A 24,740-nucleotide genomic window follows, 5' to 3' on the forward strand; every position below is an offset into this window, starting at 1 on the left:
TTGTTGGTAAGTCTAGCTAAGAATTTTTAGTTGCAATGGGCAAATATGGGGGGGGGGGGTGCTGGACAGGACAAGACCAAAGCAAACCAGTAAGCGTACCTGGCTGCCTGTCATTAGTTGGTAACCAGATGTCCCAGAGGGTAACGCTGGCACGTGGGTCTGGATGTGCCCTTTGCCAAAAACCGGTAACTCTCCTGGACACATGGTCCCCAGATGAGGTGAGTTCTGTGAAAAATGTCTCTCCAGAAGATGTATGGACCACCAGCTACAGGTTTTCCATTAACACCATGAATCAAAGGAGTGTGCAAGGTTTCCGGAGGAGAAACAGAAGGCCAGAAACAGAAGGAGAAACAAAGGCTTCTCCTTTGGAGAAGCCGCAAAGGAGCCCACGTTCAGCTCAGCTGGCCCCAGACACAATAAGCTCATGCCAGCCAGACGCTCCTGTAAAAAAGCATCAGTGTATTACCAGTGATTAAATCCCTGTTTGCCTTCAAAGGAACTCATTTCTTAAAGCTACTTCGTAAACTTACATCTTGAAGTGTGCTTTTAATTTATGGCCAAACTAGAGTAAAGAGAAGCAACGTAACGTGGCACAAGAAGGCTCAGTGAGAATCTTCTCTGGACAGTTCATTTCTTCACATGTCAGATTCGCCTAGCTTGGTGCTTCTCAACCTCGGCCGCACCACGGAATGCCATATCAGAACACGTGGATGTCTGGGCGGGGACCCCAGACATTCTGATTTGATTTGCTTGGAATGCAGCCCAGGCATCAGTATTTCTAGAATATTCACCAAGGGATTCCAGTGTGGGACCAGGTTGAGAAGCCCTGCAGTGGATGTCCCTGACGCTCCCCCTCCGGCCCCAGCCTTCTCCTGAGCAATTAGAAGAGGTGAGTAATCCACGATGGAGACATCCCAGAAGCCCGCTCAAGGCTAGCTACTTTGCCTCCTGCGAAGGCTACCATTTCTTTTTTTCCAAAATGAATAGAGCTCTCAATCGAGCAACAGCAACAACAAAAAATCTAAGACATCTTTGAAAATAGGTTCCCCCACATGCTGTGCCTCTGCCATTTTTCCCTGGCCTGAGATGTTCAGTGGCCCTTCCCATAGCCCGATCTCAGCACACACAAAGACCTGCCAGGTTGGGTAAGGGGTGTTTGCAGCACGTCACTAAAAGTGTTCTTGATTCCACCTCCGCCTTTCCCAGTGCCCCTTGGGCCTTCAGGCTGTGGGCCCACGTACATTTTCACAGTTGGCCTTAAAGGACTGATTCCCATTTTGGTTTGGATTTGTTGCCAGACGGCCCCACCCGAGTCCAATTTCCCATGTGCTGGCTGAACCACCAGCGTGGAAGAATATGCTAACATTCCAGAGCTGGAGCTTTGCCAGCCATGTTACATCAGGAGAACTGAGTCCACATCAGCCTTCCAGGGTCACTGCGCTCCCGCTGCCAGGAAGCCATCCTGGAAGCCCACAGTGGATGGCCCCAGCCCTTCATTTCACACTGTCCAGTCCTTGATTCCAGCCGTGGAGAACAAACCCAAGGAAGGGGGTGGGCTGGGGGGAGGAATCCAAGGAAGCACTCATTCAGGGCCAGATTCCAAAAGCAAGTCGTTAAGCAGAAGTTAACCAAATCAAACTTCTGGACACCGGTAAACTACAAAATTAAAACCAGGACAAATGTAGTTACGTCTAGACACTGGTCCGTCAAATCCAGGTTGTAGACTGAATTGTCCAGTTAACTGCTCTGATCTATACCTTTTTGCCCATGGAGACATAGCTTCCATATATTAAAACTCATCAAGCGTTGCTTTCCCACCTGAAGGCTGAAATGACAATGGAAAAACCACATCTGGCAAAAGTTTGATCTTTGGCTCAAGAAATTAGAGTGGTTTTAGTGGGGTAAATTTTACAGCCTGGAGAACTATTTTCAAGTTGCTACAGCTTTGCAAATTTGCAGTTTCCACCACCAAAATTTTCTCAGCGTGGGAAAGAATGAGGAGGGCCACCCAGGTCTTTATTTGGGAGTCGCCTGATGAGTTTGTACTTGCCCACAGATGCCCCGTTTTCAAGACAAAAATCCTACTTAATAAGAACATTTCTTGGGTTTTGGAATTATTCATCATTACGTTTCACCAGATCCTTCACACCAGAAGTAGAAACAAGATGGAGGCATGACGCCTGGGGAAAGGTCAGGGACAGATTTAAACGCGTCTCACTAAGCAAGTCAGCTCGTGTCCCTGCTATCAAGCTTCTATGCCAGCTGTCATCCACTATATCCTTACCCTGGCCCCACCCCTCCTCTGCCCGGGGAAAATGTCCAAAGGAATCTCCAACCCTACAGAAGAGTGAGCAAGGATTATTTCCAGCGTTGGCCGCTTGGGTGACACAGGATGTGTCGTGCCACCTAGAAATACTGAGGCCAGGAATGGGCACTAGGTCACATTTGGGGAACACAGGCTGGTGATGTCACACTCTAGATTAGAATGTGGGGTGTCTGCGGACACTGTGTTATTGGCATCACCTGACGGTGTAGCTCGCAGGTGAAGAGTGTGCGATCTGACGTAAGACTAACCTTGGCTCAGCTCCCAAATCCTCTGTTCTCTCAAGGGAGACCTTGAACAAGTTATGCAACTTTCTGGTCCTCAGTTTCTTCCTCTGTAAAATGGAAAAAGTCCACTTACTTTGTAGGACACATATGAAGATTAAGGCAGTGTAAAATGTTGAAACACAAAAAGGAGTCAAGAAATTATGGTTGCTTTTAGTATCCTTTATCGGCATCTAGAATGATGCGGCTATAATGAGGTCTCTCCACCTAACAGAAATGTTCTCAGGGCCTTATTCTGTGCATTGACTTAATTTTTTTTTCACCGAACAATTTTTGCCCTTCCAATTATACACCAAAGCGGGTACGTGGCACAAAGTGGAGGCATCCGCTAAAGCGAATGTGGAAATTACCTGGAAAGCAAGTGAGAGACATGGCCTCAAATGGCACATAGGCCTGACTCAGGCCAGCAAGGTCAAGGCCAATGTGGCTCTATTAAACATCCTAACTAAGGATTTTTTTTTTCTGAAATTTTAATTTTTTATACATATATATATATATATTTTATTCAAGTTCGTTGATATACAGTGTAGTATTGGTTTCAGGAGCAGAACCCAATGATTCATCACTTACATATGACACCCAGTGCTCATCCCAACAAGAGCCCTCCTGAATGCCCATCACCCATTTAGCCCGTCCCCCACCCACCTCCCCTCTGGCAACCCCCAGTTTGTTCTCTGTATTTAAGAGTCTCTTATGGTTTGCCTCCCTCTCTGTTTTTCTTTTATTTTTCCTTCCCTTCCCCTATGTTCATCTGTTGGGTTTCTTAAATTTCACATGAGTGAAATCATATGACATTTGTCTTTCTCTAATTTCACTTAGCATAATACACTCTAGTTCCTTCCACGTTGTTGCAAATGGCAAGATTTCATTCTTTTTGATCACCAAGTAATATTCCATTGTGTATATATACCACATCTCCTTTATCCATCCATTGGTTGATAGACATTTGGGCTCTTTCCATAATTTGGCTATTATTGATAGGGCTGCTATAAACAATATAGCACATGCACCTTCAAATCAGCATTTTTGTATCCTCTGGATAAATACCTAATAGTATAATTACTGGGTTGTAAGGTACTTCTATTTTTAATTTTTTGAGGAAACTCCATACTGTTCTCCAGAGTGGCTGCACCAGTTTGCATTCCCACCAACTAGCTAAGGATATTTTAAAAGAAAATCAGTCTTATAAGTTCCAGATACAAACTAAAAGTGACATCACGTCAAGGAAATGTCATATAATCATTTTTTGGAGGTTGCCTTAGGAGCCACATTGAACTTGTGATTAGCACATCAATTCTTAATACATGAGAGCTTTCAATATGTTAGAATGTCTTGAGAAAGGTTATATAGCATTTTAAAGCTTTTAAAAAACATTCTGTTGGGGACGCCTGTGTGTCTTAGTCAGTTAAGAGCCCTGATTAACTGATTTCGGCTCAGGTCATGAGCTTGCGGTTTGTGAGTTCAAGCCCCGCGTCGGGCTCTGCACTGACAGCGAAAAGTCTGCCTGGGATCCCGTCTCCCTCTCTCTCTGCCCCTCCCCCACTTGCTCTCTACCTGTCTCTCAAAATAAATAATAATAATGACAATAAAAAAAAGCATTCTGTTGATGACATATCTGAAGTTCCTTCTGTGTGGATGGAGCAAAGATGGGCTCCAGCTGCTAACCAAATTAGCAACGGCCTTCACGTCAAGTGGGGATAGCAACACCGCTTTCCTTCAAGGACCAAGATGGGACCTGCAAAGCACTGCACAGAGCACCGCAGCACCCAGGAAGTGCTCCCGGTCAAGGTTAACTGCTGCTGTCATGGCTACAGATTGGCTGGCACTCTCATCCAGTCGTTCGGTGACCGAACCACACCTGTGCTAGGCACCAGGTTTTCTGAGAAGAATACTCCAGAAGTGCAGTCCCTCAAGACTCTCTAAGACTCCAAGGAGCGACGGACATGTAAACGTGTTCTCGTACAAAGTGGCAACTTCTCTAAGCACTGGACAAAATGCTACAGGCACCCAGAGGGGAGCCAAGGCAGGCTTCAGAGGGAGTGGAAGCTCTTATGTGGGTTTTAAGAGATGATAGGAATCTGTCTGGCAAAGGGAAAGGGCATGAAAGACAGAGAAAATAGCATGTGCAGAAGCCGGAGTTAATTAAAAGGTGTCAGGGACTGAACTGTCTCCCCCCAAATTCAAACGTTGAAGCCCTACCTTCCATGTGGTAGTATTTGGAGGTGAGACTTTTTGGCGACAATTAGGCTTAGATGAGGTCATGCAGGTGGAGCCCTTGTGATGGGATTAGTGCCCTTCGAAGAAAGGAAGAGACACCAGTTCTCTCTCTCTCTCTCTCTCTCTCTCTGCCCTATGAGAACACAGCTTGAGAAGGCGGCTGTCACAGGCCAGGAAGAGCACCCTCCCCAGAAACCAAACTGGCTGGAATCTCAATCTTAGATTTCCAGGCTCCAGAAGTATGAGAAGTAAATGTTGCTTAAGCCACCCAGTCGATGGTATTTCATTACAGCAGCCTGAGTAGATTAATCCAAAGACATGGTGATCTTTGAGGAACAGTGGTGACCTCTGGATAATGAAAGCAGAAGTCAGCCAAGAAGGATTTGGAGAGATTGTTGGAGGCCAGACCGTGAAGGAGCCAAAGAGCAAGCCAAGGATTTGGCACCAATGCTATGGGCCTCCGGAACCAACAGATTTGGGCTGGGAAATGATGTGAATTGATTTCTTTTCTATGAAGATAAGTCTGGTGCCAATAGGGAAAGAGAGACTCTGCAATTTAGAAACAACAGGAGGAGAGGCCTCGGGAGTGAAGCAGAGGGAAGCTGCTTATTAGCTGGTAGGGAGCAGCAGCCACCTTCTCTGCAATGGCTGGGCTCACAGCTGGTCAGCTGCCACCAGGATCCTGCGGCCCTGCAGCCCGTGTGCAGAGAAGGCCTGGCGGATGAGAAAGGGGATCTCGGTTTGCTCGTCAGCACAGAGACTCAGCTAAAGAGAGCTGCAGTGTTTAAGGACAGAGCCAGAAATGAGAAGTCATTCTTCTCACCAGTAAAAAAAAAACAAAAAAAAAACAAAAAAAAAAACAGCCTTGGTTTGTCCCAGAAATTCCCAGAATGTGACATTTAGGTGGAGAAGAACAGAAGATGGCATGTGAGGGCTCCCGGATTATTTTCCCAATGTGATATGCAAGCCCGTCACCTTGACTTACGCATTTTGGTTTTGCCTCTGAAATATGCTTGGGGAAGCATGTTTAGAAGCTGAGCTTCAGAAGAGCTCAGGGTACTGAAGATAAAGGGCAAGATGACCAGCTGTCCTGGTTTGCCCAGGACTATCTTAGTTTTACACCAAAAGTCCCCCATCCTGGAAAACCTCTCATCCCAGGAAAACCAGGACAGCTGCTCACCCCAAAGAATGATTATAAAATGCGGCAAAAAAGACTGTGATTCAGTATTTATCAAGTCCACAGGAGACAGACATGATACTTGGTGAAAATGAGGTGATGATTTTTCCCCAACGTAATTTTAGGGTGCCACACATGAGAGCTCAGAGAACACACATTTCCTCTAACAGAGCCCAACATGTTGACTATGAAACCCAGGAAGCAGGAGACTAACAAAAATAATGACAGTAAGGACTGACATATTGGGCATTTATCATATGCTAGGCACTATTCTGAAAGCTTTACATAAATTAAATAATGTAATCCCAACAGCTGTATGATCATCATCTCATCTTACAGATGAAAAAAAATGGAGACACGGACATCGTGTATACGAGAAGTGAAAACAGGATGGAACCAGAGTCTGAAACCAGGCAGCCTGGGTCCAAGGTCCACACTTTCAAACAGCTCCTGTATATAACATATAACAACTCATGTTCCCTGAGCATCTACTGTGAGCCAATCATTGTGCTAAGGAGGCTTTTCGTAAAGCATCTCATATAACCCTCACAGCAGTCTGCCGAGGTCTAGAGAGGTTATCCATCCTTTCGACCAGTATTTGTTGAGCTTATGGTTGTTCAAGAATTATAATGTTATATGTTTACAGGGGAAGGAGGGTGAGGGTTTAGACCAAAGCAATAGCAGTAAATATGGAAAACAGAAATGAGAGGCAGGGCTCCAGAAAAATTTCTGAACTACAAACATCAGGACATGTGAGTGTTTGAACATGGGGGATGGGGGCGGGGGGAGTCAAGGAGCACTCATGATTTTTTTACTCGAGGGACTGGATGGATGGAAAACCATCTATCAAAAACAAGACTACAAGAAGTTTTCCTTGAGGGGGAAGAAAATGAGGTCATACTGGAATGTGTAAGTTTCAGCTACTACGGGTCATTGCAAGTCGATGTGGCCAGAAAGTTCTGGAAACACGCCTGGAGCTTAGTCTCCATGGTTGGGAACCAGTAGCCCAGACTTGGTGATTAAAGTCACAGGTGCAAATAAGGTTACTCAGAGAGGAGAAAATGACAAATGGTAGAGCCCTAAGGAATGTCAACGTTTCGGGGTGGGGGGTGGGGGGGAGCAGAGGAGAGCATGCCAAGGAGGCGGTGAACTTTCTGGGAGAAGTAGGAGAAGAACCAGGAAACGAGTGGTTGCCTGGAAACCAAGGGAGGGACAGGTGATGGCCAGAAGGGCCAGTGCCACAGAGGACAAACAGCAGGAAGGCTGGAACAGACCATGAGGACCAGGGCCCAGCTGGGGACTGAAGGCACCGGTCAGACAGCAGAGAGGGAAACTGACTTCCACCTCAGCCCACTCCTGCCCTGGGTCTCCTTACAACCCTCGGCCAGGAATAAAATCAACTTCAAAGCCTAAGGTTAAAGCTAGGTCTCTCCCTGGGAGTTAAGGATTCCAGCTGCTGAGTCTAAGACTCAAAGAAGCAGGGGTGGGGGCCGGGGCAGGGGTGGGTCAGGCAGATAGGCCATCACTGTTTACACAAGTATTTTCAGGTGCTTTGTCAGGCCAGAAGATTAGTTCTAAAGAGCCACCAAAACAGAGAAACAAAAAACAAAAACAAAAACCACAGAGCAAAAGCAAACTGTTTTTTCCAAAATCCTTTCCTTCCATAGCAAAAGAAGAGAGAAAGAAAAAGGAATTCTGCCCGGAAGAAATTCCACGGGCAGGTTTATGGCTGCCTGACCCCTGACCCGGGGCTGGAGAATGACCGAGTCTTACTAACATCAGCGAAGTATGAGTAAAGAGGCACGCTTTCCAAGGGTCTCATTTCATTTCCAAACCCAAATAGCTCGCAAGTGACCTGGAAGCTGTGGGGGACATTTCCCCCTTCAGGATGATAGAGAAAAACCGAGAGGCAAGGTTCCGAATGGGAACCATCACATTCACGTGAAGCAGCTCTGTTTTTAATACACCCTGGGGAGAAAACGAGGCAAGCCAAGAGCTGAGCTAGGGAGAGATGTGGATGCAGATCTGACCCTCATTCAACTCTCGGTAACTCGGCTCAGGAAGAAAAAGCATGTTATTTGAAGTCAGACGTTTGACCTTTTTTATGGGAGTTGCCCATTATTTATGTCCACACCCTTTCACTGGTATAGCCTGGGTATTTCTTATGCTCTGAAGCCAGGCTCTGTATCCAAGTCTGTGTGATCACCCGAGCTTTACGAGGTCTCCCCACTAGCCCACCACACTTCATTTTTCATGTAGTAAAGGGATCATGCAGAACATTCCTGTGGGGAGAGACACCGCCCAGGCCTCCCCACACTGCCTCTCTCTCTGGCTGATAAACCCCCATCATAAATCCTGCCACAACGTGAGGCTTCGACCTGTTGCTATCAGGATGCTTTTCTCTTGGCAAGACACCAGCTCTCTCCCATGAGATAAATCCATTATTTTCAGAGTCCTAGAGGCTTCCTGGGGGGGCAGGCGAAGGAATAAGAGAAGCCTCTCCAGCCCGGGGTAAATCATCCTGCGTTGCCAATGTTTGCAATCCTCGAGCTAACATCTCATTCTGTGCTCCTTCCTGGGTCTCATCAGCAGTTCTGCCACAGAGTGACGTGGAACTTTCCAGTCCTCCACTTCACCATCCCCCCCACCCCCCTTCCCAGCTGTTGTCAAAGCAACAGCCTAATTCACTGGGAAGTTTGATGAGGAGAGATGGTGAGGGGGAGGGGTGGGCTAGGAGAAGAATGTACTGAGATAAGAAAAGCACTTGGCTGTTGTCTACACAACCAGACCGTTGAGCTCTGCTTTCTGGCTCTTGGACCTAGGACTGGACCTCAGAATTCATTCTCTTTGGCCTCAACAGGTTCTCGGGTCTGGAACATGAGAAGGAGAGAATGAGAGAGAGAGAGAGAGAGAGAGAGAGAGAGAGAGAGAGAGAGAGATGGGGGGGCTAGAATCTCCAGGACACTCTAGGACTACCCGTGCACATTCATCCAAAGACCTTGACCCAGCTTGGCCCGTGTCCTCTCCTTCCATTTAGTGACTCCGCCGGGACTAGACAAAGAGGCCGCCGGAGCCCCTGGGCTGCTCAGGCACAGCATGGAACCTCTGAGCTCCTGCGTTTAATCCCAGCCCTTTCCAATTCCAACCATTTTTCCCCAACAAATCACTCTTTCTGGTCATGTCAGCAACTACTATTGCATGATTGAGTGGATCCGCCGTACAGATGAGCCGGCTTGGCTGTGGGGGCTGCCAAAAGAAAACCCCCAATTGATCTGGTGTATTTCATCTTATTGACAAGGATTTAATTCAGTCAAGCTGCACATCATCTTGGAAAAATTTCAAACCTTGGGAGAAGGGAAATCACAATGCCACCCTATCGCAACTGGAAAGTGGGTGTTTGAGGCCGTGTTGATGAGTGTGTCTACAGCAACTTTCGAAAATAATCCATTTAAACATTGCAACGGTGATCCCCAGGCTTTGGAGAGAGGTTACAACGTCCAATAGCCATTTGGTTCTTTCTAGATTCCCCCATTCCCCACCACCCCCTAAGGCACAGTTTTCGAAAATCTGGGCAAACTAGAACTTCTTTTAAGATATTTAAAGTTAATTTTAGGTGATATTACTTTCAGGCTTTTTTGGTGAATTCTGCAACACCTTTGTGATCCCTCAGACACTTGGGGTTTCGCCCAAAATCGAGGAATCAATTCCCTGTCCTACAGGTCAGAAACGGATCTTACCAATGCTGAGAAGGAAACTGAGTTTCTCACAACTCCGGGCTATCTCTAAGGCAACATACATGATATGCGCAGACGGGGCTTTGAGCATCTTGTGTTCTGCACTATCCTAGCAATTCCAGCCTGGAGCTGTTCCTCACAGAAGGCTGCACGAGCTTCGCGGGTTCTTACGGAGAGAGGCTAGAGCGAGAAACCCTCTCCCACTTTTCCATGACAAGAAGTCCGCGGATAATAATGGCTAACATTTACTGAGCTGCTATTATGTGCCAGGTACTACTCTTGAGTATATTCACAAATCTAATCCTTATTATAACTTTCTGAAGGTGGTACTATAACTCTCTCCAGATACTTACAGATGGGAAAACTAAAGCACAGAGAGATCTAGCAATGCTCCCAGAGTCGCACAGCTTAAATAAGGGATGGTGCCAGGATTCTAGCAAAGGAGGTCAGAGTCCAGAGCTCATGCTCTTGTCTTCTAAATGCCCGCAGCTCTCACACCCGAGCATGAAGAATCAGCTGGAGGGCTTGTTACAATACAGATTTCTAGGCCACACACTCAGAATTTCTGATTCAGTAGCTCTGGGTGAGGCCTGAAGACTTACATTTCTAGCACATTCCCCAGTGATGGCGATGATGCTGGACCACACATTGAGAACCACTGGTTATGTTTTTGGCCCCCAGAGAAAACTCTTGCTGGAACCCTTTCTTCTTCCCCATATACTCTTCCAGTACAGAAAAAAAGTTCAATGAAAGCATTATACTAAGTAATCCCATGAGATCAATCAACCAGCCAGTCTTCTGGGTGGCCCTGACAGTTTCTCAGATAGCACTGTGCTGTCCTGAAGGGCTTCCAGAAGCAAAGTCACACAGCCTTCTCGGTGGAGCCTCTCTGGGCCACTGACCGGACAGGCAGCCTGTAGAAAATGACCCGACAGCCTATGCCCTCTTATTTCTTCCGTCTCTACTCCCTCCTTTGCTGATAACACATTGTTTCTAAGCAATGAGTATTACTAAACCAAAATGAATCTCATCTGTTTGTTAAAACTTCCTCCAGGAGCACCTGGGTGGCTCAGGCTGGCTGGCTGGCTCTTGACTTCGGCTTAGGTCATGACCCCAGGGTCGTGGCATCGAGCCCTGGACTGGCTCTGTGCTGAGCGTGGAGCCTGCTTGAGATTTTCTCTCTCTCCCTCGCTGCCTTTCCCCCTCCCCCTCTCACACTCGTGCACGCGTACTTTCTCTCAAAATAAATAAATAAATAAATAAATAAATAAATAACCTTCCTCCACAGATGTTTGTAAAATTATTATATCTGTCCAAGTTAATGTAGACACGCATTCACATTCAGAATCACGTCAGGGCTATGCAGGACCACAGGATACTATGCATAAAAAGGGAGAAAAGTCACAGCGAAGATAAAACTGAGCAACGCTCAAAGATAACGCTGGGGCAAAGTTAGTACACAGAAACGCAAGCTAGAAGACAAACTCAAAGAAGGAAGTGCAGCAGGTTTTGAGACTTAGGGTTTCTGAGCAGCTCTTGCACATGCTGAGATCCAAAAGATCTCTCCATCATTACGAAGGAACACAGCATCATGTGGCCGACCAGGTTCTCCACAACATCCCCACGCAAGACACAAAAATGTCTCACAGAGAACTTATTAGAATAGCCCTCAAAGGATACTTCAAGTACTTCAGGTTATAATATTCCCCAAAATATGGACCCTACAGGGTCCCTCATATCAAGGTAAATGCCTTACCCCCAGTAGCTTTGCAGCAAGTACTTAAAAATTAAGAACATTTTTAGCAGGTGGGCTCTTCACTATCTATACCAAAGTGCAAAGATGAAGAACTACAAAGGCACTTCTTCCCAAACCCCCATCATTCTGACACTTTTGCCACTGCCCTTCTAACTTTTAGTTTGTGCTTTTTTTAAAGTAGGCTCCAGGGGTGCCTGGGTGGCTCGGTCGGTTAAGCATCCGACTTCAGCTCAGGTCATGATCTCACGGTTCATGGGTTTGAGCCCCGTGTCAGGCTCTGTGCTGACAGCTCAGAGCCTGGAGCCTGCTTCGGATTCTGTCTCTCTCTCTCTGCCCCTCCCTTGCTCATGCTCTGTCTCTGTCTCTCAAAAATAAATAAATGTAAAAAAAAAATTTTTGAATAAAAATAATATAGCCTCCATGTCCAACATGGGGCTTGAACTCACAACCCTGAGATCAAGTCTCATGCTCTCCTGACTGAGCCAGCCAGGTGCCCCTTGCCACTACCCTTCTATTCAACTTAACTAAGTTCAAATTAATTCTCTAATGCTGGGAGACAATTATTACATCAAATGGTGAAAATCACTGCACATTTTCTTTTAAAAACAAAGTCCAGGGGCACCTGGGTGGCTCAGTCCGTTAAGCGTCCAACTCTTGATTTCGGCTCAGGTCATAATCTCATGGTTCGTGAGATTGAGCCCCATGTGAGGCCCTGTGCTAACATTGTGGAGCCTGCTTGGTTTTCTCTTTCTCTCTCTCTCTCTCTCTCTCTCCCTCTCCCTCTCTCCCCGTCCCTCCCCCACTCCTGTGTGCTCTCTTTCACTCTCTCTTTCTCTTAAAATAAACAAACTTAAAAAAATCATTTTAGACCAAATATTGGAAGGCTGAGATTCTAATCCTCTCCCCATAACTTAGTGGCTATGTGGCTTACTTTTTCTCAACCTTGGTTTTCTCATGTGTTAACTGGAAGAAAACTCACCACATAAATACTCATTTATTAAGAAAGGAATAGAAAAGCCTTTCTAAGAACAAATGTCTGAATTTGAAGTGAACCGCAATAAATGAAAATTCATTTGATGAATTACAATGGTGGTAATAATCCTATCTGATGGTCATTGACTTGTTTGCCCCAGTGGGTAGTGATGCATTTGTGTAGAATAACAGGTGTGATCCCTACCGGTGGCCACTGGGGCTCAAAGGGAGTAGGGACAGACTCACACCATGGGATGGTGGCAGGGGTGAAGGGCTTCAGCATAGTGCAGCCAAGGTGGCTCAGATCCAGAGCGTGAATTCAACAAACACGTCTACACCCATCATTGGAGCACGGGGACCTGGTGGATATCAGAGCCAAGGTACAAAGAAAATAGGGTTGGAGAAAAAGGGAGATAAAGACAAAACCAGTGAGTTGACATGGGAAGACAGGAGTCAGTCTGAAAAACTTCTGGCCGTTTGAAGCCAATGTCCACGCCTCTCCTTTAAATACTTCTCAGGGCCCATTTGCTGGTGGAAGCGAAGTCTGTTTAAATGGGCAGGGACCAGTCACACAGACACGCTCGCTCAGTTTACCCTATAATTAGTGGCAGATGCTTCCCAGCCTACCAGGAAACATGGAAGAAGTAACAGGCCAGTCCGGGTTTCAGATTTGAACTCACCACGCCAGTGTCCTTACTGAGGCCCTCAATCTCAGGGTGAACACACTAATGTGTTAAGAGAGACTTGTTCCTAGTAATAGTCAATGTGCTAATGTTTGTAAGTGCCTTATGTGTTTATACACATGCTTTTCTGATTCATATAAATCAGAACAGGGTTGAGTTTATCCCTAGCATAACCCCCCCCCCCCCATTCACTGGTATTCTAATACGTTTCTTGAATTTAAAAGAAAACAAAATGGGCTAGCACCTAGTGGTCTGGGAGATGCATATAATCTGAGAGTTGCCCGTGAGAGTGTGCAATGTGAGGGAATGTCCTCAGTAGAGAGAGAAATGGTTGGAAGCCACCACCAGAACCAAGCCAGCTGAGTAGCTTCATGATGAAGATGACACAAGAGGTGGCATGAAATCACCACTGAAGAATCACCAAGGGCTCTGTACTCACAATGGCAAAGAGTAGAATCCAGCTAACTGTAGATGGTCTTCTATGACCCTGAGCTAATGACTTATCTTGATGTTGATCATAAACCTCTCATCCTGAAAGCGCTCAAATTCACAATTTGACTTCACCCACGTGGAATTTTTTTTATAGTAGTTGGATGCTAATTGCCAGAATAGGAAAGTAATTAATCCAATTCTCTTTTGGAGTGACTCATTTCCAATTATGTACTAACAGCTCGTGGTGGTCAGCCTCCAAGATGGCATCCAGTGATGCCTCCTGGTACCTCCAGTACCTCCTGGTATGCACACCCTTGTGCAGTCTTAGCCACACTGTATCAGGGAGTCTTGGTGTGGTCAATAAAATATGGCTCAAGTGATGACGTGTGACTTCCTACACTAGGTCATAAAAGACATTGCTATTTCTGCCTTGCCCCCTCAGATCTTGTTTTGGGAGAAGCTAGCTCTCATGCTGTGATAATACTCAAGCAGGCTTTGAGCAAGTTTCACTAGAAAGGGGACTGAGAAATCAGTTTTCCAACCATGTGGGTGCGCCATCTTGGAAGCAGGTCCTCCAGCCCCAAACCTCCAGATGACTGCAGACTCGGCTAACAGCTTGACTACAGTCTCATGACAATCCCTGAGCCAGAAACACTAGCTAATCCATTTCCAGAAACTACATAAGATAAGAAATGTTTATTGTTACTTTAAGTCATTAAGTTTTGGGATAATGTGCTACGTAGCAATAGATAGCAAATATATAACTGGTGTGCTAATTACAAATTACTTTTTATTATTAATTCAAACCAGATACTCAAGGATCTTTATTTTCCAATTTTTTTTTAATGCTTATTATTTTTGAGAGAGAGAGAGTGAGTGAGACAGAGAGCAAGCAGGGGAGGGGCAGAGAGAGAGGGAGACACAGAATTGGAAGCAGGCTCCAGGCTCTGAGCTGTCAGCACAGAGCCCAACACAGGCTTGAACTCATGAACCCACAAGACCATGAACTTACCCCCTGGCTAAGGTGCCCCTGGTGCCTAGATGGCCCAGTTGGTTAAGTGTCCAACTTCAGCTCAGGTCATGATCTCATGGTTTGTGGGTTCGAATCCACATCAGGCTCTGTGCTGACAGCTCAGAGCCTGGAGCCTGCTTCCAGTTCTGTGTCTCCCTCTCTTTGCCTTTCCCCTGCTCATGCTCTCTCTTTCTCAAAAATAAACTTAAAATTTTTTTTAAATAAAAAAAACTTTTTTAATTAAAAAAATTTTAAGAAAGACTTGTTGCTAATTCTTCATAAGTAGCCCAAATGAGTTTCAGGTTTTATTATACATATGTGAATCTATTTCTTACTTTGACCAATTGGCAATGTTATTTATTTGGGATTAGAGTCTGTTCTCCATTGGCGACCCTTCAGAAACAAGTCATCCAAAATCTGGTCCATTGTATATGTGTGTATATTTTATGGCAATGTCTAGGCCGCTACTTGGGACATGAATAAGTTACTTGTGTTTATTTAAAAAGCCACAGGGTGTCATCAAAAGAATTTGACCATATCAGAAGAATTTCTTTTCCTCCCCTGAATCTGGCAAAAAGGTTTTATTTATGGTACCAAGAAAGAATGGGCAGCACAGGTGATCTCCGAGGATTTTTTGCCACCTCTAAAATAGAGCAAACAATTTTGGAATTATTCCTCCTTTTTAGTATAAATCAGGAGACAGAAAACCTAAAGCCCAAACAATGAATTCTCACCGCAGGAAAGGTGTGCCCCATAAGCACTGTCTGAAGAAAATGTGTCTGCTTAGGCCAACGCATCATCCTGAAGCACTACAGAGCCCACTTCCTAGGGCATCATGCCGTAGTCGGGTCTGTGTGTTCTGAAAACATCCGACACAGCAACATCTGGGAATTTCAGAAAAAAACAAAAAACATATTCCAAAGTCAATATAAACCGTTTACGTTGTTGCCATCCTGAATTATACATTCCCTTTAATTAGTGCAAATAATCAAAAGCTAGCAATATTTACAAAAGTCTTAGTTATGATTTATTTTCCTCAAGAAAGAATTCTACCCACCAATTGCAGATTGGGAAATGAAAGTAATCAGGCTAATCAAGATTTTAGCTGAAAGGCAAAAAAAAAAAAAAAAAAAAAAAATAGGCCATCCGGAAGATAGTTCCCAAATGTTCCAGCATGAGTTCTTTCCCCCTAAAATACTTTCTAGTGTCCCTTATTTTCTGATGAGAATTTCTTTACTTTCCATCCCTCTGCCTCCAAGAAGCCTTCCTGATACCTAGACTGTGTGAAGGGCCCCTCCTCTGAGCACCCGCTCCATACAGTAAACATTCTAAAGGCTCTGTTCCTATTTAAGTTTTAAGCCCCAAGTGCCTAGCACAGAGACTGGCACACGGTAGGAACAAATAATATGTATTGATTGAAGTGTATATTGGACCCATGATTTTCATATAACGTTTTGCTCTTCCTCATATTGTGTTTATAGACCATCCCTTTTGATTCATTTTCTCTGCCAATTCCCCCTTTATACAAATCTCTCATTCTGAAAGTCTATGTTTTGCTAAGTTTCAATTGGCTGAAAGCAAAAAAACAGGACAAAAATGTCTACATTTTTCACCCAGCGTGTGAGACTATTATAATCCAAAAAACGACCATGTAACTTTCCACCCACCATGATGGCTATAAGCAAAAACAGAAAATTACAAATGTTAGTAAAGATGCAGAGAAATTAGAACCCTCATATATTGCTGGTGGGAACATAAAATAGCTAAGCCAGCGTGGGAAATCAATTTGGTGATTCCTTAAAAACTTCAACATAAAAGTACACATGACCCAACAATTCCGCTCCTACTTCCATACCCAAAAGCACCGAAAACAGGTTGTTCAAACAAAAACTTGTACACAAGTGTTCACAGTAGCACTGTTCACAATAGCTAAAAGGTGGGAACCATCCAGATGTCCATTAACTAAAGAACATGTGGTATCTCATGCAATGGAATGTCACTGGACCATGAAAAGGAAAGAAATAGTGATACATGCCACAGCACGGAGAAGCCTTGAAAATGGTATGCTAAGAGGTAGAAGCCAGTAACAAAAGACCACATATTACATAATTCCATTTATAGGAAATGTCCGGAACAGGCAAATCTATAGAGACAGAAAGCAGACTAGTGGTTGCCTGGGACAAGGATGGAAAGATAAGTGGATGGCTAAAGGGTAAGGGGCTTCTCTTGGAGGTGATGAAAATGTTCTAAAATTTGCTGGTGGAGGCTGCACATTATCTGTGAATATATTAAAAGCCATCACACTGCACACTTTAAATGGGTGGACTGTATGGTATGTGATTATAACTCAGGAAAGGTATTTTAAAAAACTACCAGGTAGCACAAGGAAATTCACGAGGTGTTGGGATTGTCCTGTGTTCTGTTAGTGGTGGTATTTGGCAAGACTCGGTGCATGAGTTAAAATCTACAGAACTTGGGGCACCTGGGTGGCTCAGTACTGACTGAGTGTCCAACTTTGGCTCAGGTCATGATCTCATGGTTTGTGAGTTTGAGCCCTGTGTCAGGCTCTGTGCTGACAGCTCAGAGCCCGGAGCCTGCTTCGGATTCTGTGTGTGTGTGTGTGTGTGTGTGTGTGTGTGTGTGTGTGTGTGTGTCTGCCCCTCCCCCACTCATGCTAGGTCTCTGTCTCTGTCTCTCTCTCACTCTCTCAAAAATAAGCATTACAAAAAATTACATATTGGAATTATGAGCTGGGATCCATGGTCAACTTCAGTTGCGATTGGTTTATCTAGTCAAAAATTCCTGAGCACACTCAAAGAGAACACTCAGATACAAGGAGCCAAGCCTGAACCTTGTTCGTCAGGCTGCATTCTGCAGCTGAAATCCAGACCATATGGAATCACTTCAGAGAGATCATCACCCATGTAGTCTCGTCTCCACTTCATGCTTCAAGCAGAGGTGTTGATTCGGTGGTCCAAGATTTCCTTCCAGGTCCCCAAACCCCTGGTGATTGAAATCTCCATCTCACACGTACCAGATAATGAACCTGGGCCCACAATGTAGAAGGGCAGGCGGTGACGTAGGAACTAAACCAGGTCATTGTTAACATCCTGTGACCCTCTCATGGGAGTTAGGGAAGCCTGGTACCCTAATCATGAAAATACCCCTGCCATCCCTTCATCCTTCACTCCAATCCTCGAAGACTCTGACCGAAGAGTGATACATTCCACAGTAGGGACCACAGGCGTGCACCTGAATGTGCCAGACTCCACAGCATCCACAAGCATGAAGTGAGAGCAGGGACCACCGGTATCAGCTGGGATTAGATGCGACCACATATAATGGAAAGCCCAAAATGACTGAGGTCTAAACACAAAAAAGTTACTCTGCCACATAAAAGAGGTCTTTGGGGAGGCAACCCATGATTGATACGAAGTCAACAGGGACTAATCCTTCCGCCTTTCTGCTCTGCCAACCTCAGTGCCTGGCTTCTACACTTACGGCCCAGCATGACCGCTGAGGCTCCAGATGCCATCTTTCAATTCCGGGCAGCAGCGAGGAGAAAGAGTAGAACAATAATAACACAGGCACACCTCCGGGCTGAATCGGCAGTCTTTAGAGAGCCTTCCTGGAGATCCACGTGAAGGCTCCGTTTGGATTTCAAGGAACAGAACACGGTCACAAGGCTACAGGTAAGGAGAAAAGGAAGCTGAAAAAGTGTCGCTTTTCAGTGGACACCTTGCTGCCCTCAATGATGCAGGAGTTCTGCTGGTCAAGAAGAAGCCAGAATGAATGCTGGGCAGAGAACCTGCGAGTAGACCCCGCCAGCCCTGTGTCTTCTGGGATACCCGGAGCTTGCCCTGCGAGGAGCCCATTCAGTGCTGCTGATCTGATCTGATCTGCAGCAGTCAGACAGCCTGATCTAGAAGTGTCTTTGTTTTCTGCTCGTGTAAACAGGCAACTGTCTTGTCTGGCCCACAGCGCCTGGGCTAAGCAGATAGGGCATGGTTTTTCCAGTCTTTGTGGAAGGAATTGGTCAAAAACATTGATATTTTTTCTTAGAAACCACAGCTCTCTGCGAAAATGAAAGGAAATTATTCCAATTTTCTAAACCATCTAGGCTTCTCAGATAGGTTAGAAATGAGAGCACACTGTGTCATTCTGTCTTCAAGGTCACCCCATAATTCTCCCACCCGCAGATCCATACAGACCAATGGAAAATAGTCACATCTGAAGGAATGGGGGTCAACGGTAGGTATCTGCTGTGTCCTAAAGGTGCCACTGAGAATGTGCCATTCTCTCTACGGGGAGGCCCTGCATACGTATCCCCTCAGGAGCAGAAGACAGATTCATGGACTAGCTCTTGTCCAACTCTTTTATTTGTAAAAACCCTTGCCTGTAGGGAAAAGAAATGGGATACAAAATGAGTGTAAGTGACTTTCCCAATTTCTCCAATGCAGAGCTTTTAACTTGGGTCCTAGCTCTCAGTCCCCTGTTCAAATCAACATAACCCAAACTATTATTGAAAAAGGAAAAAATCTACAATGGAGAACCAAATGTTTGAGATTCTTAAACATCTTACATTTCTGTCTACACTGATTTAGTTATCCAGATCAGTGTTTGATTCTTGATTTCATCTTGCCTTGCCTTGGTCTCTATAAAGTCACCCATTTAACTCAATCATTATTTATTGAAAGCTTACTCAGAGGCCAGAAAGAAGTATGTTATGAGAGGGTTACAAAAGGACTGCAAGATATGGCCTTATAGGGGCACCTGGGTGGCTCAGTCAGTTGAGTGCCCAACTCTTGATTTCGGCTCAGGCCATGGCATCACAGTTGTGAGACTGAGCTCTATGTCAGGCTCCATGTTGAGCGTGGAGCCTGCTTGGGATTCTTTCTCTCCCTCTCTCTCTGCCCCTGCCCTGCTCAAGCACTCTCTCATGCTCTTTCTCTCAAAATAAATGAAGAAGTAAGCATTAAAGATGATGGCCTTATAATGTTACTGTGTTAAGATGTATGACCATGAATTAATTAGGTCAATTTTTAAACAAACACACCAAAGACTACACACATCCATGTGAGTGGCACCTCACCTTAGGAAGCACACAACCCAATGATGGTGCCATCGCTTAAAATATTTTTAGAACTCATATTTGTGAATTCTTTTCAATAAATGAACCAAATTATATTGGGCACCTGTAATCGCCACTAGGTCTTTTTGCTTTGAGAATGGAATTTATTTTTCAGGGCAAGCCAAAATCATTCAGAACCAAGTCTGGTAAAACAGGTGGATGGTCAGTTTAGGTTCCCGGTGACATTCTATCAGCCCACGAGGTCATCCGCCAGACCTCTTTCTTCATAATAGAATAATCTTGGTATGTTTAGGCCAGCGGTTCTCAAACTTTAACATACATCAGAATCATGCGGAGGGCTCATTAGACCATAGATGGCTGGGCTCCAATTTCTGATTCTTCAGGTATGACTGAGGTCTAAGAATCTGCATTTCTAATAAGCTCTCAAATGATGCTGATGATGCTGGTTCAGGAACCATACTTTGAGAACCACTGCTTTAAAACAGTTATTTTAGGTTTTCCTTGAGACAGAGCCACACTTAATCTTACCGGATGTAAATCATCCCTGCTGTCAGAGAACTTCTTTATTACTTCTCGTACTGGGTTCTGGACACTTCATGGCCTCGTGCCTTCCAGGTATGAAACTGGACATGTGCCCATGGTCCCTACTGATAATGTGTCACTTTTCACCCAGAGCCACAGAGGATGGAGCTAATGTCTGCAGTGGAAGGGGCTCACAGGTGTTTCTGTGATTAGAACTTGAGCTTTGCCCAGTACCCAGGAAAGTCACAGAATATTTGAACTGGAAGGGATATTAATTATCATCTAGCCTAACTAAGGTCCAACCCCACTCCCCTCATTTGAGAGCTGAGGAAACCAGGTCACCTAGTAACTTCACCCAATGGAACCCAAGTTCAGAGTCACCCAGTAAGTTACAGGACAATTACATAGGATCCATGAGAAAGTATCCGAGTGACCTTCTATTTACAGAGGACAGGATCATGATCTCATCCAACCAGCACCAAATGCAATGTGAGGTAGGCCTAATACAGTGTGTGCCTCCCCCAAAGAAGAAATAGTGCAAATCAGACTACATATTTCTACCCCTTCCATCCCATAATAACTGCAATGGGAAACATCACTATTTACCCCCCTGTGGTGAAGTAGTCTTCATACTTGAGACATAACCCATTGACTCCATCTCCAACGATAAAGCCCTGTTTCTAGAAGATGACAGAGGGAGGTGAAGTGAAGGTCAGCTAGAATGCACATCCTTCCACTTCTTTGGTGTAAACATTCACTATTTGTGGTAAATGTCCACATGTCAGCAGAGAAACGGTCAAGAAACCACAACGAGTTGACTTGGCTGAGCCCCAATAGTGTTCTAAGCTTCAGTGCATGTCAACATCTGGTCTCAACCTCATTTCAATCTGGTACCAATTGATGGGATGGCACGGGTGCTTTGGAAGCCACATGCCAGGAAGAGGCTGCTGGGGAGGGTGAAATGGGGGAAGGGGGAGCATGGCGGGAAGAAAGGCTGGGAAACTCAGGGAGGACACAACCTGGGGAAGCCTGATTGTTTTAGTGTCTGCCCACCCTGGAACTGGCTACTTATGATGATGGATCCAGCCTATAAAACTCAGCCATATGGCCCCCAATGCCTTGTTCCATTTGTTCAGCCTCACAGGACCTGCCCCCCCACCTGTGCCCCTGAAACAATACACAGCCCCTATGGGGGAAATACTAACATCTCCTCCCGTTTTCACAGCCATGTTTTGCCCTTTTCTTCTCCTCCACCAATTCTACTGGAAACCCACCTTCTCTAGAAAACTACCTCCAACTCACCTACATACCTGCTACCCACCCCGCCCCCACCAGGAAACTTCTAAGCGCAATTCCTTACAGTGAGTTGATTGCATTCTCGAATGTGAGCATTTTATCTTCTGTTCTTAGTGATCAAAAGCAGGTGCTTTATTTCCTTGGTGAGATTCTGCTCATGTTGTTCTTCTCGCTTTCCCAATTTTTCTAGCTCCTCCTGTTCCCCATGGAGTGCTGACTGTTCAGGTACCTGGAAAAGGCAGTCAGGTTAATACTCCTGAAGTGCCCTGCACGTTAGGGCTGAGCCCGTCTAAGAATGCCACTAACAGTTTGGGGAAAGCTTGAAAAGATCTGTCTGGGAAAGGTCTGGAGAGGTGTCTTAAAGAACCCACAAGGTCAGGCGTGCATGGTTGCTATGGTTACCAGGTCCTGGAGGTCTAGCCACCTCTTTCTGACAAGGTAATCCTCCGTGAAGCAAAAAGGACATTCAGGTGCCCAAATCCAACTCCCCCCAAGAGCTGGGAGAGCACTGACGGTCACATTAGCCAGCTTGTCACAATGTCACAGCATAGTTAGAGATTACCAGGGCTGTGAGGGGAACACACATGGAAAGCCACTTTGTGAATATTTGTTAACATTAGAATGACATTCAGGGCACCTGGGTGGTTCAGTCGGTGGTTCAGCTGAGACTTTGGCTCGGGTCATGATGTGGGTTCAAGCCCCACTTCACGCTCTGTGCTGACAGCTCAGAGCCTGGAGCCTGCTTCAGATTCTGTGTCTCCCCCTCTCTCTGCCCCTCCTCCATTCACATCTCTCTCCCTCTCAAAAATAAATTAAAAAAAAACATTTTTAAAAATTAAAAAAAAAAGATGAGAATGAAATTAAACAATGAAGTCAAAGCCAAACGTTCCTTGTACTGAGTCTCATTCTGTTTTGCTTTGTTTCTGTTTCCTCTTGAACCACAACTAACATCACATCTGTCTGTATGGTTCTTCTGTGCCTGGCAGCCAAGCCCTTGTACGTGAACAAGGCTGGGGCAGTGGGGAAATGAGTGAGCCAGGACCCCATCAAGACCATTTCCCCTTCCTACCTGAGTCTCAAACGATGGTTTTCCAAGTTCCAGATGGTGATCATGATTGTTAAAAAGCAAGCATTATCCCTGTTAATGAGGATAATAAAACTGCACAATTCATAAGCACCAACAGCATATGGAGCACCCAACAAAACACAGATTTTCCCGGCATTATCAGGAAATGAAGTTTTCCACATCAGTGAATTTTCTAGAAAATTAGGGCTTACCTCTTTAGCGTCCATATTTTTTTCTGAAGATATTAACCATTTGGGATAGAAATATGCGTCAGATCTGTAGTACCCTTTCCTATCTTGCTAAACAGTTTGTCGAACATGACATTCACCATTTTTTTTTTCCTGGATGTCTCACTACGAACATGTGATGCCCATAGAAAGGGTGTGTCTCCCTTTACAACGATTCTGGGTCTTTACTGGGACAGCCCACTTCACGTTGGCCTAGAAGCAGCTGTCCACCGGGCTCCCCGCCCTAGACGGCAAGCACCCTAAGTGAGAGCCAGAGCTTTCTATCCTTAAGCGGGTATCCCCTACAACCTTGCCATTCAAAAGGTGGTCCCCAGATAGTGAATCAGGAGGTCGTCAGAACCAAAGACTCTCCGGCCCCTTCTCCGACCTGCTGAATGAATTAGATTCTGAATTTTAATAAGACCTTCAGATGATTCGCATGCACATTAAACGCGGAAAACTATTACCCTCCAGCTGTGCGTGCCAGCCTGGCCCTGGCCCCTCACTCGTCATCACCTGCAGAGGCCTGTTAGAATCACGGGACACGGGGCCCTGTTTAGACCCCAAAACCAGAATTTCCCCCAGTGAAGCCCAGAAATCTATTTTTATCACACCCCAGGGGCAATTCTGATGTGCATCCATATGGAGTATCCGGCCCCAGATTTTGCTCTCAGGAGGCACCCCAGTTTTCTCTCTCCACTCACATTCTTCATTTCAACTCTTCCTAACAAACCAAACCCACGAACTTTTTGCAAAGCGTTGTAGAGGCCGCCTCAAAACTGTACCATCATTCCTGTAGGTGGGGGGGAGGCGGGACGGTCCAGGGCGTCAGGCCCAAGCCTGAAGTTTGGCCGCGTCCTGTCATCAGTGCTCCAGCCTCATCAGGGAGGCTTGACCAAACCTCCTGACGAACGCATTTCTGCGGCTCCCCCAGCCTCTCTCGCGGCTCGGGGAGCTTGAGTTTGCGTGGGGAGCCGCCTTCGCAGCCCGGCCCAGAGCTGCGCACGGCAGCGGCGGGGCGCGCCAAGGTCACGGACATTGGGACTCCTGCAGAAGCTTCCGCGGGGACGTCGCCTCCTGCGCGCCCGCCGGGTTCCCCTCTGCTCCGGGCATCTGGAGCCCGCGGGGAATGCGGCCACCTGAAGCCGGAACCGCCCCGGACCCCAGACCCCACCACCCAGGTACCCCCCTCCCCGCGCGAAACCGCTCTCGCGCGTAACACACGTGGTCTTTATTAGTCTTCACTAAACTGAATGGAATTCTTGTCTTTGTGTCTCCTGGGTAGCCTGTCTCCTCCTGCACCAGCGAGCTGACAGGTGTTAGTTCTTTTTGTCTAAGCAGATACGATCCCGTTTCTAATTTTCTGACACGGTGGTTAAGATCTCCAGCTTTACTAAGTGAAAGAAGCCAGACACAAAAGGCCACGTATTGTACGATTGCATTTACATGAAATGTCCCGAAGAGACAAATCCTTAGAGATGGAAAGTGAGTTAGTGAGTGCCAGGAGCTGGAGGGGGGCGGGGGGGGGGGGGGGGTGCCTGCTAGCAGGTACCAAATTGCTTTTGGGGGGGGGGCGATTAAAGTAAAATGTGCCATTAGAGAGTGGTGATGATTGTATCATCTTGTAAATATAATAAAAACCACTGATGGTACGCTTTAAAAGATAGAAATGTGAATTATAGCTCAATGTTTAAAAAGATCTGGGGCTTCAGAATCAGACCATCTGAGTTCAAATTCCACCCCTGCTGTATCCCAGCTGTGTTACCTTGGATAAGCTAATTAACCTCTTTGAGACCCAGCTGCATAGTGTATAAGGAAGGACGATAGGGGCGCCTGGGTGGCTCAGCACCCGGCTTCGGCTCAGGTCATGATCTCACAGTCTACAAGTTCAAGCCCCCTGTCAGGCCCTGTGCTGACAGCTCAGAGCCTGGAGCCTGCTTTGGATTC

The 24,740-nt window shown here is 45.8% G+C and overlaps 2 long non-coding RNA genes across 3 annotated transcripts in view; both read right to left on the reverse strand.

Moving 5' to 3' along the window:
• LOC113603947 (uncharacterized) overlaps positions 1-330 on the reverse strand; it is a 28,715-nt gene extending 28,385 nt beyond the window's left edge. For both annotated transcript variants that reach the window (XR_008293014.1, XR_008293013.1), the window contains exon 1: positions 100-330. This is a non-coding gene — a long non-coding RNA (uncharacterized LOC113603947). The remainder of the gene's footprint in view (positions 1-99) is intronic.
• Positions 331-366: 36 nt separating this feature from the next.
• Positions 367-24,740, reverse strand: part of LOC106965595 (uncharacterized) — a 46,089-nt gene continuing 21,715 nt past the window's right edge. Inside the window, exons 6-9 of the long non-coding RNA XR_008293257.1 lie at positions 21,565-21,729; positions 15,325-15,474; positions 2,575-2,657; positions 367-441 (exon numbers count right to left, since the gene is read on the reverse strand). This is a non-coding gene — a long non-coding RNA (uncharacterized LOC106965595). The remainder of the gene's footprint in view (positions 442-2,574; positions 2,658-15,324; positions 15,475-21,564; positions 21,730-24,740) is intronic.

This window comes from Acinonyx jubatus, chromosome E4 (genome assembly GCF_027475565.1).
Source record: "Acinonyx jubatus isolate Ajub_Pintada_27869175 chromosome E4, VMU_Ajub_asm_v1.0, whole genome shotgun sequence".
NCBI lineage: Eukaryota > Metazoa > Chordata > Mammalia > Carnivora > Felidae > Acinonyx > Acinonyx jubatus.